This window comes from Amblyomma americanum, chromosome 8 (assembly GCF_052857255.1).
Source record: "Amblyomma americanum isolate KBUSLIRL-KWMA chromosome 8, ASM5285725v1, whole genome shotgun sequence".
Lineage (NCBI taxonomy): Eukaryota > Metazoa > Arthropoda > Arachnida > Ixodida > Ixodidae > Amblyomma > Amblyomma americanum.
The window spans coordinates 33,226,974-33,244,446 of NC_135504.1; the positions used below are offsets into that span (position 1 = coordinate 33,226,974).

The 17,473-nt window shown below is 48.2% G+C and overlaps 1 protein-coding gene across 1 annotated transcript in view; it reads right to left on the minus strand.

Annotated features, from left to right (window-relative positions):
- The window catches only part of LOC144101277 (uncharacterized), a 111,675-nt gene extending 99,092 nt beyond the window's left edge, over positions 1–12,583 (minus strand). Inside the window, exon 1 of the mRNA XM_077634375.1 lies at positions 12,345–12,583. The gene's annotated coding sequence lies outside the window, so the exon portion shown is untranslated. The remainder of the gene's footprint in view (positions 1–12,344) is intronic.
- Between the last annotated feature and the right edge of the window lie 4,890 nt (positions 12,584–17,473).

Consider the following 17,473-nt stretch of genomic DNA (forward strand, 5'->3'; position numbering starts at 1 on the left):
GTCGACCATATTTTCTGTGGATTTTCGGCGCAAATCATGTGAAACGTGTGCGCAAGGCGTACATACGTTTTTTTTTTTTACATTTCATGCTTCAGTTAACGCGTCCCACTAACTCGTTCGAGTAAGTCTCTTTCCCGGCTTGTGCAACCCTTCAAAACGCAAGGAATGAAAATAAAAACGAGGGACAAACAATATGACCTTTCAGCATATGGTCGTTATTAGCCTCCACACTGGAAAGATGTGGAAACCGGTGCACTTATCCAGAAACGTGTTTTCACCATGCAATTAAAATTAGCATATTAGGCTAATTTCTGAGAGTCTGCAAGCCATAAAACTACTCGCGCCAACTCAGTAGGTAAAAAGAAAAGTTCCGATTAATTAAACAGGTTGCTTTTGAAACTAGGTTGTTTTTATAGGCAGCTTTTGCATCGAGTGACCTTATACAGCATGCCTTTTGCGTGTCTCAATAGCAGGCGCTTCTGACTTCGGTTCGACAAATATGTTTGGAAAACCGGTTTACGTGATACTAAGAAGATTTTATACCCCCCTCCTGCCCTTTTTTTTTTTGTAAAAACGGAAACTACTCGAATTTGTACAGTATGCATCGTATTCGAATCGCGTTGCGTTACAGGGCTACGAAAATAACTTTGCAATAGAAACTGTTTGCCGCGCGTCCGTTTCTTTTGGGGCTGTTCGTTCTTTGAGATGTGGGAGTCCGCGTTAAACTGCTTTTAGTGCATCTTACTCCCTTTTTACTCCCGTATAGGAGTATTCATGTTTAGAGTGATGGCCTCCGAACTGCTAAGAAACACAAAAAAAATTAAAGAAAGAGAACTGCAAGTTTACACCGACTATGCCAAAAGTACAAACTTCGTTTTAAAGGTACAGAGTACGGCTGCTGTTTCGGGGTCTTTATTCGATCTCACACTTGTGTACAAGCGCGCGTTGGCGGCGAAGGCTCGTGTGGAAAAGTAGGCGTGCAGTTTCATGTGCAATCGAACCTCGTTATAACGAATCTGTTTATAGCGAAATATGGATATAACGAAGGAACGACGACTTCCCTTGGAAGCTCGGTCAACACGCGCTATAACGAAGCTACGGTTATAACGAAGTAATCGCCGTGCCCCTCTTCATTGTAATTAGGTTAAACTTTATTTTGTTCAGGTAGTATTCTGACCGGTGTAAAGAACCTTGTCAGTTGACAGCCCTTGCTAACCTGCCCAGACAGGCAGCCCCGGTAGATTATCAGGGCCTCTTCAGTCGGTTCGAGACAGATGGACCTGCTCGACTGCTCCATCAAATCGGCAGACTGGTTGCGGACAGCATAAGCAGCGCTTCCGAAGGCACATGAACCCTCACCTCCGAGTTGCTCCACGTTTGTCGGTCACAGCACTGGCGTTGTCCTTGTAGCAAACCCGTTCTTTATGGTGCGCGTGCTATTACACGACCCAGGGTGCTTCACTTCGCAGCGATACGGTCCTCGGTACTTACATGCGCTGAGGGTGAGATCTGAGTCGAGAGCAGCAACTACTATTCGAGGCACACGCCAGAAATTCTGTTAGCCTGCTCCAGATGTCCGGAGAGAATGCCCGCGTTCGCTTGCCCCATGACACCGATTTCAACTGGGAGTAAATAAGTGGCATCTGCATCTCCTACTGCTCAACCCCCCTTCTTTGACCCCTGAGCCGTGATCTAGTTCGGTGAATTTCCTCACAATTTCCACCGACCGAATAAAAAAACTTGGACGACATAATATTGGGCTTATTTCCTGTAAGCCCTGTTGCGTTCGAATCGTCCGCCTCCCTGACTGCCAGATCCCGGAGACAGCGTCGCATGAGCCAATAAAGGGCAATAGATAATTAAAAATAAAAAAGGTTGCAGACGGGCTAGATGGTTCATAGCTCATAGTGCCATGTCGTTCATCTCTTTAGTGTATGTATTTCATGTGCGCTGAAATGCTTCCTGGAAGCCAGAAAGAAATTGAAATGGAACTGTCATATTATCGAAACCCTGAATCGTATTAATTTCTCAGCGTTGCGTCACCCAGTTTCCACTGAAAACGCACTGCGCTAACGATGGACGGTTACGTTGTAGTCTGCGAACTCCCTGCGGTAAAACTAGGCCTACCAGACTCGACAATGACTGTGCGGGGATCTATCATAGAGGTCGCCACGGCGAAGACAAGAAAGAAGTCGAGCATTGAGGAAACGGACAGACTGTCGCGTGCTGGCATCTTTACAAAGAAGCGGTCATTTCCGAGACACACTATCTGGGATGGAACTTTAATCTTGCCGGCATCATTGACCGCTCCCCCGAGGAAGAATCGCAGTGACGTCACAAATGGCAGGGTCGTCACCGCTTCGAGGACAGCTCGTCCGAAAACAATACAACTAAATAAAAAAATGATACGACCGAGTGTACAATGAATCGGTTCGACTAAACTGCATAGTGGTCCAGCAACTCGTGCATCAGGGTGGTCGTTCGTTGCTTGCAGTATAGTCTATGCCGAACGCGTATAATATTGGTAGTGCATGACGTCATCGAGGAGGTAGCGTTGAAAACATGATTACTGTCTTAGGCAGTGAGGTTGGTAAGGCGGGTATGTGCCGGACACGATCACAAAACCGGCCCTCGTTACACTGAGCGGATAACTGATAGTGTAACTCTACATGATATTAGTCATCAAACGTGCCCTTGCATCTCTGCGAGGCTACGAACGTTGCAGATATTGTACCCAATGCCTCACTCAGCACCTTAGACCAGGCTTTCTAAACAAGCGGAGACAAGCGGACGCTCTCCTCACGGCCCAACTATAACTAATAATTAACTGGACAATCGTGACCCAGAGTATTACGTATATTCATTTATTTATAATACCGCTGAATCCTATTAAAGGACTTATGACAGAGTAGGATTTTCGCCGTAACACAACAATAAAAAAACCGGTTACACAGTAGAAACAAACAGTAGTACAACGCCGTGATGGTTCTAACATGACCACAAAAAACATTACTGCAACAAATCATGCGAGAATGTCATAAAAATGAAGTGCAAAACGCACAGAAAAACTCTGCTGGTGTGTTCAGTCGATCTGGGCATAATGTAGAGGAATTCAAAACAACGCCAGGTGATTAAAAACTACCGCACTGTACCCTTTTGACAAAACTACTTCACGAAACTTCAAAACTTCAAAAGAAACACAGAGGATGTTGTGGATGCGCGGAACTTCAACTGGAAACAGCTTGTCCTGTTTTAATGGTGTATGAGGGTTCAACGTCCAAAAGCGACTCAGGCCATGGGGGTCGCCGTGGTGAAGGGCTCCGGAAATTTCGACCACGTGGTATTTTTTAACGTGCACTGACATCCTACAGTACGCGGGCCCCTAGAATTTCTCCTCCATCGAAATTCGACTGCCGCGGCTGGGATCGAACCCGCGTGTTTCGGGTCAGCCGCCGAGTGCCATAACCACTGATCCACCGCGGCGGCCTTTTCCTGCTTTTAGTGAAATATAAAAAGATAAAGATAGATAAAGAGGAGGAGGGAAAGACAGGGATGTTAACCAGAAAGGGGTTCCGGTTGGCTACCCTGCACTGGGGAAGAGGGATTAGGGGGCTAAAAGGAGGAAGAGAGAAGGGGAAAAGGCATAACACACACACGCACAACGCTGTCACAATTTGTCACTCAATCCAGTCGTTCTCAAGTAGGCAAAGAGTGCCTTGTATGCCTTGAGGGCAGTCGACTGCTGTGGCCACGGACCGAGGATCTTTTGCTCTGTTAATGGGCGAGGATCGAGGCGGTCCAGGGCACAACACAGTGTATGTCTTGCACTTGCAAATGCAGGGCACTCACAGAGACATGATCGACTGAAGAAACTTTGGCGCACTTCAATGGCGTCTGCTACAGTCTTTGTCTCAGAAGGCGGTAAAATGCATTTGAGCCTACTTATCAATGTCAGAACTTTAAACTCTCTTCCACCTCGGCGAAATCAATATAATTTCAGGATTCACCAACTCGCGGTATCAGAATCGCAAAGAACTCAGGATCCACTCTTAAGAAAAGTGGTTGCACATGAAGGGGTCACTCGCCGACTGCACTGAACGGGAGGGTCGTCACGTAGGACCCGGTGAATACACTCACTGCCCCAGACCGGAGAAGATCGACAGATAAAAAAAACATTATAATGACGCTCATCCGGTGCATTGACGACCATTCCGCAAAACCGCCGCTGCAGCGTCGAGAACCTTCTCCTTCAATCCGTAATCGGGCGACCTTCGACGGAACCAGTTTCACCGCGTGTCATTGAGTCGGGCGCGCTGACACAGGCGCAGGCAATGCGTAAGCGTGGGCTGCTTCTGTCGTCCACGTCTTCGCGCAGCGGCTCCTGAATATTGTACACCGCAAGGCGCGTTTCACGGCAATAATCGTCGTAAGTGCAGTCGAAGACAAAAGTCTCTGGACCGCTTGCGCCGGAATCGAATCCGACAGCTCTATTGTTAGCAGCTGTACTGGGAGGCCACACTTGTGGAGGTGAACGCATAGCGCTATGACTTTCACCTCCTCAGCTGTGGTCTCCAGACGGCGGCTAATAATGAAGCCATCGGCTTCCTTTACGGAACACGCGGTCCAGAAACTTTTGTCCCCGACTGAACATCCTGCGTGAGACGTAATACAAGCGGTACATCCGTGGTCTTTGATCGTACTAAGTTGCGGAAGTTCTTATAGGGTGTTCTACCGAAATCTGGCCTCACATTGGTGCAAAACTCGGAGGCTAGGAGATTGTCACGCCACCTGCGGCTCACAGACAAACTGCCGGGAGTCCGTTTAAAAGAATGTTATTATCGTAGAAACTATTCGATAATAGTATCGAAAAGAAAGTTGGAGGGCGCCTCCTGCAGTTGTCCATCCAGTTCCTGGATAGCACCTTCGTCCAGCTGACCTCCACAAGCTGGCCACAGGTCATGCCCGGATTTCGATTCACGACTTTCATAACGGGCAGTAGAACAAAAGAGCACGGGCAAGCATATAAGTTGCGACAGAGATTTGGATCGCGAAATTTAATTTCTACGCTTGCGCGAGCGACCATCGTGGCTAGGTCTCCTGTCGAAAGACCAGTATACGGCTCCCACACGGCTTAGGCCTAATTGCGCCCTGCCAGCTACAATGGCTAACGAGACAGACATAAAGGAGGAGAGAGTGGCAATAAACGAGAACAAAGAAGACAATGGCGGGACCGGAATACAAAGAGAAAGCGAAACGGAGGCAAGCAGCCGGCGTCGGGCGGTCGGCCAAGGCGGTGAAGGTCTTGCGGACCTCCCCGGCAGCTTCCGCCTGCCTGCGACGCCGTTGGTGGGCGTATGGGGGCGCGGTGAGCGCATCCCCGAGGCGATCCGTGTGGGTGGCAGCTCCGCGTAGATGCGTCTCCGAGCGTTCTTTTCATCAGAGCTTTGCAACTCTCTTCCGTTACCACAGACCACTCTTCTAACGACGTGGCCTATATTCAGGGGCGGGGGAGTTGGTTTGTTTTTACTATAATACTATAAACAAAGTGAAGTGCGGCAGCAGGGTGTGCGGTAGACATTAACTGCAGGTATCAGGCCGGAAGATAATTACCGAGTGGATATAAGCGATCATAATTAATGGTCCACGTGTCCTTTGGAGAAATCATCCTGGTCATTTATCCCTCTAGAGCACAGGGGGTGATCGTGACAAGATACCAGAGTCTGTGTGGGCTATTCTTAGTTACAAGGGGATGGGCGCAGTCATATATGGGAATGGTAATAGACAGATTTATCCCTTTGTAAAATACCCTGCGGCGGTCACGATAAACGAAGTCCCCTTAGCATAATTTTTCTCGGTGGTGAGATCATGAAGACCGTTCATTGAATAATCAGCAGAGTGACCTGACTGCTATGTCAGCAACGCGGAGTGTTTAAATTGCACCAGTTGTACAGAAACTGCAGTGGCGGAGAAAGTACGGATACATAGGGCACTAAAGCCTTGTCACAAATGTTAAAAACAGATTCCCGGGCTACCAAAATATTTTTCTTCTTTTTATTTTTATTCGTGAATAAACCACTACGACTACTAACGTTTTACTGACTTAGCTAAGAAAGGTGCCGTGCTAACTAAACATTGTCCGCATAGAAACTTCGCTACTTATTCACCGAGTGCCTATCCGTGATCCACTGATTGCAGCTAAAGCGACGCATTTGAACAACTGGCTCTGGTAGAACAAACTGGCTCCCTCCTGGGAGACTAAAACAAAGTGACTAAATAAAGTGCTTTCTCTCCCTCACTTGCGACAATTGGTGTTGATTCACAAGCGCATTATGACGCCAAGTTGGGGGAAGAACTCTACTTCATTTGCGTCATTTGACTGCTAGAAATTCAAATACACTCCACCTAGGGGGTTTACACTGAACGGAAGTTAGGAAATTAGGTGCAGTCAATGTAAACTATCGCCACAATAAAAGCAGCAGTTCTCGCTGCTGGGGCAAACGTTTATTTCGTACATTTCATGGCTGCAAACATATATAATTTACCGGTGCATACATGCACTGAATTGTTCAGCTTTTCGTGGGGGGGGGGGGGGGGGGGGTTGAAATTTTCGTCTGTAGGTCATCCGCTTACGATTAACGACACTGAGTCAGAATGTCTGTTCGAAGCATCATTTTTCTTCGGTTGTTTATAACAGTCAAAGTACGGCGAAACATATTTGGCAGGTACATGTGCACTGTCCACATAACGGTAAAGTTTTAGTAGCGAGAATGGGCGAAGGTGAGGGTCACTGCTTTCCTCAAGACTTCGTTACATAAAATAAGGACAATAAAGGATGCATGCGGAATGCTAATGTTCTTCGAGCCTTAACTCACATCTAACCATAATCACTTAAACCAAGAGGGCAATTACTCACCAGCATCCGTCACAACGTAGCCATAACACGTCTAGCATTCTCGCACATAAATTTTGAATATTGAATTATTGTACGCTACTATTATGGAAATATTGAAGGCAGTCGTTCATTCTTCTCATGCATAGCAAAAAATATTTGTTTCGAAGTTTTTCAATCGCTTGAATCGAGCAGTTTACTCTGCCATAGAAAGCCAATCAGGAACGTTTTTTGACGCTAGTGAAAACGTTATTAGCAAAAAAAAAAATTGTAAGCCTCCCCATGGGAAAGTTACAGATATGTTGTTTGTTATAGTGAAATCTTAAAACGTATGAGAAAAAAATGTGTTCATAATAAACTTTTTCCCATTGAAAATGCTTTTCACCAGAACCGTTGGATATGGGCTACATAGGTATAGGCACTGGACCACAATTGTTTAATCAATTGTTTACACTCGCAGAACACATGAATCGACTAACCTGAATCTAGTCACAAGCCACGTTTACATGAATGCGACAGAAGTCGATTCTAGCCCTCTTTGAGGAAAATTTCAAAAACGTCGAGGAAGAGAGTAGAGGACGAGTCACTTCTTTCCTTCTCAAAACCTGCTCTTTCCCTCGAATAGTGAACTGGAGTCTACTTGTGTCGCATTCATGTAAACGCCGCCACACATGCACATAGGCATCTTCCGCTACGAATGAATGAAGAATTGTGCAAGAGAGAGAGAAATGAACCGAAAGGCAAGGAGGTTAACTAGGCGGAAGCATTCTGCAAGAAACAAATTATGGAATAAAACTCCCGACAAATGCAGCTGGCCGAAGCCGTTTCGAGCGCCACGTCAGTGCGTGCCAGGAGGGGGCGTCGCCTGCCTCGCCGAGAAACGGGACCTGACGGGAGCTCGGTCGGCGCTGCGTATCGAAGGCTGCATTCTCCGATGGCTCGATGCCACATAACTGCCTCCGCCCCGACGGCAATTGTGCCAAGAGAAGATCGCGGCGGCGAAGCGCCCTTCTCCTCCGTTCCGCAATGACACATTTATTTTCCCCCGTCGCGAAGAAAAGAAAAACCACAAGTCTGTTTTCCTCCCAGAACCGGTTTCCGCTTCGTTTTTTTTTTCTCCGCACGCACGACACCCAAATTACACGAAGTAGGCAGGACTTAGGCATTTCAGCTAATGAATTAATCAGCGTCTGCCAACCACATCTGGACGCCTGCCATGAAGGTTGTGAGAGGGGACACGACCGTTGTTGTTGTGAAAATCAGCGGTGTTTGAGAAGAGTGCTTTTGAGTGACGCGGTGGAACAACCTTGTATGCGGTTATCGTCGATAAACATAACAGAGCTTTGCGGTAATACATGACGGGACCAGTTCGAAGTTAATAATAATAATAATTGTTTTTTTGGTGGGGGGGCAAGGAAAAGGCGCAGTATCTGTCTCATATATCGTTGCACACCTGAACCGCGCCGTAAGGGAAGGGGTAAAGGAAGGAGTGAAAGAAGATAGAGGTGCCGTAGTGGAGGGCTCCGGAATAATTTCGACCACCTGGGGATCTTCAACGTGCACTGACATCGCACAGCACACGGGCGCCTTAGCGTTTTGCCTCCATAAAAACGCAGCCGCCGCGGTCCGGTTCGAACCCGGGAACTTCGGATAAGTAGCCGAGCGCCTTAACCACTGAGCCACCGCGGCGGGTTGGAAGTTAACGCCAGTCCTGTTTTGAGTATGGTTCGTTTGTTTGTCCTTGTATGCTTCTCTCTGCGTGGCTTTCACGCTATGACTGAAATGGTCAAAAGCAAGGTTCTGCTTAGGCGAAATCTAACAGACTATTACGCCTCGTTTTCGTTCCTTGCTATTCTTGTAATAATGCGTTGCTGAGGAGCAAACGAATATCCGTACAAGCAGACACACTGTACCTGCCTCGAATGAGAAAAAGCTGTGAACTTGTACATTCAATTGGTCGTCGTACTTAGGCCGAACTCGCATGTCCCAGTTCAAGAATCTTTAAACTATAAACGCAAGTCGCAATGAGTAGGTGTCGGCAGTTACGGGAAGGCGCTAGCAGATAAATTCACGACAACACCAGAGCCAGAAAGTTCGAGCTCCGTGTGCTGTAGAAGTGGCGAAGGTGCTTAAGCGTAACGCTAAGCGTAACACTGGCTTTTAAGTGTGACGGCGACTGAAAAGTGGTGCTTGTTTCCGCTCCTACTTAAAGCTCCTGCTGGAGGATGGATGACAGTCGCATACGTTGAGTTCTTGCACTGGCCCGCACGAATTGTTATTATATTTGTTTAGACATGCTATACACTGCGTGGGCAGGTTGCAATCCGATTTGCTTACGAGCTGCAATGCATCGAACCTCGACAGATCCTTCAAAGACAATGCTTCCACTATACGCCCGTGCAGATAATACGGCAATGGCTAGAGCGGATCGTTTCGCTCGTGCATCGTGAAAGTCAAACGTGAGAAGAATGAGAGCCCGATCCCAAGAACACAACCTTGTTCGGAGAGGCAAGGCGCGCAAACTTCCGCTGCACCGTTGCAAAAAAAAAAAAAAAAAGAAAAAAATGCCGCTTGGTCGGCTCGCTCAAAATGACGGGAACGTTCTTTTTGTGAACCGCCTACGAGCCTCTAAGCGTAGCGAGGAGCAGATAACGTCACTGCACCAAAAGACGTTAACACATGTTCATTAACTTTCTCCTAATAGTCACGGATGCATACATTCGTCGCCTGACGTAGAAATACAGCGGGAGCTGTGTTATGCAAACAAATCACGTTTTGTTTAACGATCTTGGATGGTGGAGAGTCGGCCCTGAGCGCCTGTCGACCACCGGTTCTTATGTATTCTGCACGACGACCGCTTTTATAGAAGAACGCTGTACTGCTAGCTGCTTCAGTGCATTTGTCCGCCATTCTCGTAACATTGGTAGATGCCTTTCGAATGTGACCGCCATCTTTCTTTAGGAAAAAAAACTAACTAATCCCTATTCTCGTTAGTTCTGACGGTAGCAGCCCTTCTTAACGGCTACTTCTTTTTTCCTACTGAGGGGTTTCAGTATGATTCGTATTGAGGACTCCTACCTCCTGACGACGACAGCGACCCCAAAACCTTACCGCGGACTCTACGCCGTTTGTCGTTTCGCATTGAAAGAAACAAAAAGATATAATCAAAGTGAGAAAAGGAAAAAGTTTTGGGTTTTCGCTGCAGCTATCATTCGTAATTTCCAGAAATCACGATAATGGGCGCAAGACCTCCAACCTCTTCCAGTCGTCTTGGCTCGCAACATGGGGCTACTTTAACAGGGCTGAATAGAGACCCACAGACAATGCCCCCCCCCCCCCCCCCCCCAATGATCTTGACATGCTTCGTGCAAAGCTCTTTTGTGTCTTTATATTGTATATATAATTGTTTGTAGGAAGCAGGCTCTAAAGAGACTTTGATCGTTCTGTGTAGCGTGACAGTGACACTTGAATCGCTAAGCATCCGCCGTTGTTATAGGTCCTAGAGTCAAATTTACTCTTATTGAAATTGCTGGTCATTACCGACGATATTGATACGTGCAACCGCCATCAACATCACCAGCTAAGTACACGAGGCTCCACTGTTCATTCTGCCTCGGAGCTCTTCACCTGTTTCGACGAAGCCTGTACGGTCGACCCTGTGACAAGTCGATTCTTTTCGGTTGAGGAACGCTACCTTACCTAGTTCGCATCTGGTCTTCACGAGCCAAGAAGGTCACACGAATCGAAGAGCACAAGGGAAACGTGGTAAGACTATGAAGAGGAGGTAAGGAGGGGTGGGACGTTTCGGCAATTTGTTCTCCGACCCACGCAAAACAAAACCTTCCTTAGCCATCACAGACGCTTTGTCCGTTTCCGGCATTTTATGATATAGATGGCATTTTCTGAAAAGAAATATCTCACTACTATGCTCAAATATAGTTAGATAATCAACGCGATGTCTCCTGAAAAGCGCTTTTAATCGGTCGCATACATTGAGTTCAAACCGCCATCACCATTAGCATATCCATCACATTTGTTAAATGATGAAGGCTCCTCCCAGTTCTGCTCTCAGCTGCTTTTCCTCCGCGTTTTGCTCAGCCAGCAAGATGAGGAGGAGGTGAAGGAAAGGCAGGGAGTTTATGCTCAGCAGGACATCGCTGCTTAAGTCTCACTCTGCCCACTCTCTGTAAACCATGACGTAACACTTCCCCGCCACCCTAGTCGTGGTCAACCAAGAAGTCGTCAGAGAACCTCTCACGAAACTCAACTCAGCTTTGGATTCTTTTTCTTTTTCTCTCCATTCGTCTTGACCTGGCTTCGTTCACCAGACGGTAACCGCTTAACAAGGCGCCGTTTTATTTTTACTTTTAAAGAAGCAAAACCAGCGTAGGCGCGCGCTGTCTTTCCTCCAGCGCGCCCAGGCGGTCGAACCCGCCGAGCCTGTACAGCACCCAGCCGCCGCCGTCACACCCGGACCGACCGGGCAACGACCCTTGCATAAGAGTTGCCGACCGACGGACCGAAGAGACGCCTGCGGCCTGACGTCACGGCCGACCGAGCGAAACTGACCAGCGCGGCCGAGAAGAGTCGGTGTCGTCTTTGAAAGCGCCTCGCCTTTCTCCCCCCGCTGGGAGCCTATGGGCGCGGGTGACCTACTGCCTCATAGCCCAAATATTTCGGCGCCGCCGGCATGTGGAGTGGAGGCCCCCGCGCGCTACCTTCTCCTGCCCGCCACCGATATGTGTACTCTCAATCTCGCCGTAACACCGGATGGTTCATATGGGTCGTCATAGATCAAGGAGGCAGGATCGGGACCGTCACGACGGCAGTTGACCCGTTTCTGCAGCCATGACTGCGCCGCAAGCTCATGGAGGTTCGTATATAAAAAATGCATATGGAAGCGGGATGAAACCGGCACAGAAGTTGTACGTGGTATACAATGATCCCGATTGTCCTCATGAACGGGGCACGGTACTTCAGGTCCTGACTAATCAATCCGGCCGAAGACTGCATCAGCAGTTAGCCGTCTCCGTACTGTAGATTGATTACACGAGAAACATGTGGCGGGAAGCATGGATCATTAAGTATTAATATGTTTGAAGACTGTTGGTTCCTAATTAAGCACGTAATCCTCCAAACTTCCGCTAGACGCAATATGCGTACTACGAGACGTGTCATCTTGGCCACGCTAACATACGGTACACATCTCGTGCGCATCGCTAGTTCACTGCGCTTGTTCACGGGCCGTTCGACGCTAGGAATGTCGCATCTTTCCTCTTAATCTACAGCAGCATGTCAGGACTGCAGCTGTCCCCACATCTAATGTCACCATTAAAAATCTGCATGACTGGCAGCCCAGCGCAATGCAACCACGGGGTCCAGGACTGGGCCGGTCGTCACCAGTGGACAACGAGCCATCGCGCGCTGACGTGCGCGCCTGCCAGAGCTCACATACCTGTCTGCCGAGGTTAATCCAGGGCCGATGGTGGTGACGGTGGCCAACGGGAGGATTCTCTGGAAACAGGATCAGCAGCAGCCGTCACCAGCACTGCGCGCAACACCACGAGACGGTGAAGATGCTGAAGATGCTGAAGAAGAAGACACACAGTCGGAGGAGCAGCGGCGGCGGCGGCGGAGACACGGACCCGAAGGGGGGGCACCTCACTGACGGGCTTGCTCGCGTGGCTACACAAGAGCGTCTTTATGCGCAGGCGCGCGCACTCAAGCCACCTCTCCTCGCTTGTCCCGCTTCTGGAGGTCCCGTTAGACGGGACTACCCCCCGCCACCCCTCCTCTTTCTTCCCTCCTCGTCGTTGGCAGGGAAGGAGGAGGAGGAAGAGAGGGAGGAGGTGGGTACACCACCTGCCTCCTCTCGCCGGCGTCAAAAGGGTGGCGCACCCCATCCGCGTGCTTTCCCCTTCGCGCGCCACGCTTTACCTGCTCCCGCGGCGGCGGCGTCTCGAGGCCGCTCGTCGAGAAGGCGGGCCGCATTTCCACGGGGCGGCGAAATGCAAAAAAGCGAGCGTGGCTGCTGCTGCTGCTGCTGCTCTGCGTCGCTGTCTACGCTGAGCCCCGCGCGCTGCACGTGAACGCAATCGTAACTGTGCTATTGGCATGCGCGCTTAAACGGGTACCGACGCTATTCGTATGCTCCGTCTCACGAGAAAGCGTTGCAGCACTGTGAAGGATAAGAGCGGCATTACTTAACTGTAACTGGAGATGGGGTTCGGCGAAGGCAATAAGTGAGCTCGTTGCACGTAAGTTTGGCAAAAATAAGAAGGAGCTCTTGAATGGGCAGATTGTTCAGTAGCCATCTTTTGGAACATTGCTGTACACTTACCGCTGTCGATGATCTCTCTCTCTCTCTCTCTCTCTCTCACACACACACACACACACACACACACACACACACACACACACACACCACACACACACACACACACACACACACACACACACACACACACACACACAGCCACACGCACACGCACATACACACTCACACGCGCACACACACACACGCGCGCACACATACACGCGCACACACACACACACACACACACACACACACACACACACACACACACACACACACACACACACACACACACACACACACACACACACACACACACACACACACACACACACACACACACACACACACACACACACACACACACACACACACACACACACACACACACACACACACACACACACACACACACACACACACACACACACACACACACACACACACACACACACACACACACACACACACACACACACACACACACACACACACACACACACACACACAACACACACACACACACACACACACACACACACACACACACACACACACACACACACACACACACACACACACACACACACAGGATATCTACGCATAAGAAGCCGTTGTTAGGCCCCCTGATTAGTTGGGGATGGGTTGTACCTTTCGTAGTGCTATCCTGACAATGCATACTCCGGCGATGTAGTGTAGTCGGGTTAGTTCCATCTTGGCGTGCCGCCGGCAGTGGTGAAACAGCAGATTCACGCCTCGGCCTTAGTAGCGAGGTTTCCCTGTGTGGCATGCGGTATACATAGACCTTAAAGACGTTGGTTGTCTTCGTGCTGCGTTGTGCGCTGGCTACGCGTTCGTGCGCACTGATCTTAGAAAGCAGACTCCGTTGATTGGAGGTGTGTTCCGCATGGCGGCCCACGTGGTATACGGCTGCTTCGCCCTCCTAGAACGCCCACATGCGGTGAAAACGACGGGGGGAAAAGTCAGTGAAGCAGGGCGTATACAACTGTTGTTCTGCTGACCGTGAAATCGTTCCATCTATGACCCTCCGCAAAAGGCCGGTTGCATGAAGAAACGAGTCAGAAAAGCCAATCGTGATCGCAGGTACTGGAAGAAATGCAATGCTATTCATAGGGTAATTCGGTAGACATTTGGTGCCGGCCGCAGTCAGCGTGCAGTGTACATGCCATGTCCAGTGCCGTCCTGGCCATTTTAGAACTCTCACATCTTGCATCGACTTAACGGGATAGAAAACGGCACCGACTGTCCCGATGACAAGTCGTACTAGCGAGTGCGTTTTGGCATCTCATGCATGTTCGGCACTTTTAAGCTCCGAATTTTACAGACGCGCCTATTTCAGAACTCTTTTAAGCAGCGGGTAAAAGTGCTTGCTCTGCGCTCTTATGCAATGGTCAGAGGAGATCACTAAACGGGCCAGGAATCACTAATCAAGGTGGGATCACTAATCCACACGTCATCCCCTGCTGTAGTCTTCCGTCGTTGGTACCATCACTGGTAGGCACGGTTACATGCATGAGACAGAAGACGACTCCGGTCAACTCTTTGAGGCAAAGAGCAGGTTTTGAGAACGAAAGGCGTGACTTGTCTTCAACTCTCTTCTTAGACGTTTTTGCACTTTCCGTCAAAAGCTGGACTTTAGTCGACTTCTGTCGCACTCATGTCAACGCGGCTAGTGGAGGATATTTGCTTCGGGACAATGGTCACACCTGGATGCGGGTCCACGTGGTTGTCGACGTGCTCCCCTAGTGCGATCACTCGGGACTGGGTACCAAAGCTCTTTCACAGCATTACGAACAAGTTTAGGGATTAGTGAGAAATTATCAGGAAACAGTGACCTGGCTACGCCTGTCACTGCAGTCTCGAGTGACGGTGAGTATCCGCGGACCTAAATACAAGTATTTATTTTTTGATGTTTTTTTTTTGTGTGGCTTCTGCGTCACCATGCGGAACTCGAGGAGAAAGAAAGCCTTTGATGTCTCAGTCGTCAACTATGAATTTTGTACCCTTCGATCACATCAATGACTTCTTTTTGCTGTGGCCGAGAAGGGTATACTTACGACATCATTATCTGTGGAAAATATATTTTGAACAAATATATCTGCTTTCTGGCTAGTCGACTCAATATTTGAACTTAGCTGTTTGCATGTTATTCGTATTGATTGTTTTTGTTTCGCCAAAGCATATAAAACGTTTCTTTTCAATGATTTTCTCTCTTCAATTGCTGCTTCATTGTTCAGTTGGTCAATTTTCAGAGCAACACGCCACGCTCATGTATTAAGCAGTTAACCGAGGATTGCGGGACTCAGTGGTTGAAGACACGATCTTTACATTCCGCCCCTTCCAACTGAAATTTTCTGTACTTTTTTTTTTCCATTTTGCCTGTTGTTCTGGATTTGTGTTGCTTGTAGAGCTATGTGTAGAGTATTGTTTATATGTAACTGTACACCCCCCTATGTAATGCCTAAAAAGGGCCTTTAGGGTATGTGAATAAAAAAAAAGAGTGCGCAATATATAGCAGTAAAGTACGTCTTCAGCAGTTATAATGGCCATATTAGTAGAATGAAATTTCGTTAAACATAACTTGCTTAGTTTGAGCTTCCGGTTTAATTTAACTAATGTTTTGGTTCCGTCAAAATCACGAGCATGAACAATTACCCATCGGGCCTCCGTTTAATTCGATCTCCAGGTTACAGACCGACTTTACAGCCATCACTACGCATATGCGCACCTTGTGGTGCGGCCATGAAACTCGTAGTCCTCACCACTTCACCGCTGCTCTGAAGCTTGATTGACGCAAGCTTCCGACAGCTGCCCCATTATTGCACTCAATCGAATTGGTACATTGCATCGAACTGCAGAATTGTCGCACCTAATCGAATTGTGTCGGCGCGTCTTTCTTGCGAACTGAGTAGGGCGCTATTAGTAAGACTGCAAGTAAGAAAATTAGCGCTATAGATCTTAGACGGTAGTTAATTTTGGCAGTGAGATATGCTCTTGTTGACCGGCATCCTCTGCGGCAGCTGCGGCGCAGTGAAGCTTGCAGCGATTTTTAGTCTATCCAACAAAATTTCAGTCTTGTTTGATTTCGAACTATGGAAATTCGACTTTATAAACGATAAAACGATGCAACGAGTATCAGACCACCGTCTACTAAGTTTGTCCAACTCAACTATAGGACATTAAGGGGACAGTGAGTACTACTACGCCATTTAATGTTTTTTTAGCGAAAAATTTGTGGCTCTTTCTGACTCGGTTGATGTTTGTTCGGCATCGAAAGACGCATTTATTGGCTATGAAATTTAATTCAAAAATGGAACAATCTATTTTTTTCCTCCACTCGATCCAAATTTGTGGCGTCAAAACTGAAAAGGACTCCTCACCCTCCGTTTGGAAGGGGCTAGCGGCGGTGGCCTATCCTCTGGGATGGGCTACAAAAAGAAAAGAAAAATTGGAGGCAACACTTACGCTCCTCCTTAAGGGCATGATGCTATAGCGTAATGCGTTAATGCCCATATATAATAGCAATAATAATAAAATAATAATAATAATAATAATAATAATAATAATAATAATAATAATAATAATAATAATAATACTAATAATAATAATAATAATAATAATAATAATTGGTTTTTGGGGAAAGGAAATGGCGCAGTATCTGTCTCATATATTGTTGGACACCTGAACCGCGCCGTTAGGGAAGGGATAAAGAATATATATGCAGAATGTCATTCTCTACTTTACATTCATAGATGTTTGGGACTCATCGCACCCCTCCTGGCGCAGTGGTGCGTGCGATTGCATGCCCTCCCACGGCGGTGGGCCCTGTGCGGCCCTGGCTGCTCTTCCCGGGCGACCAATAATTAATTTAACTGCCACGGTGGGCAGTTTTCTCACTATCCGGTGGGCAGGTCGTGATGACGCCTCAAGGTCACGTGACCTAGGTGGCCCACCTGCCTCCTAGGTTGCTCTCTGGGCACCACCCGTCAGGGTCAAGCCCGTGGTTTTTCGCCCACAGCGCCGACGCCGACAACACCGACAACGGATTTTCAGCGAACGGGGCCTTAAACGCTATCGCGTTAAAACAGCGGAAAATATAATTAGGTCTCTTCGTTTACGGGTGAATACCCAGTATTGCACCCCGAGCTGAGTTCTTACAAAACGGCTCCAGCCCAACTGCTCCACGAAGAGGCATCTTAAACTGTAATTTCTCGGTCTAAAAGTAGGTGGCACCACACGGAAACTAG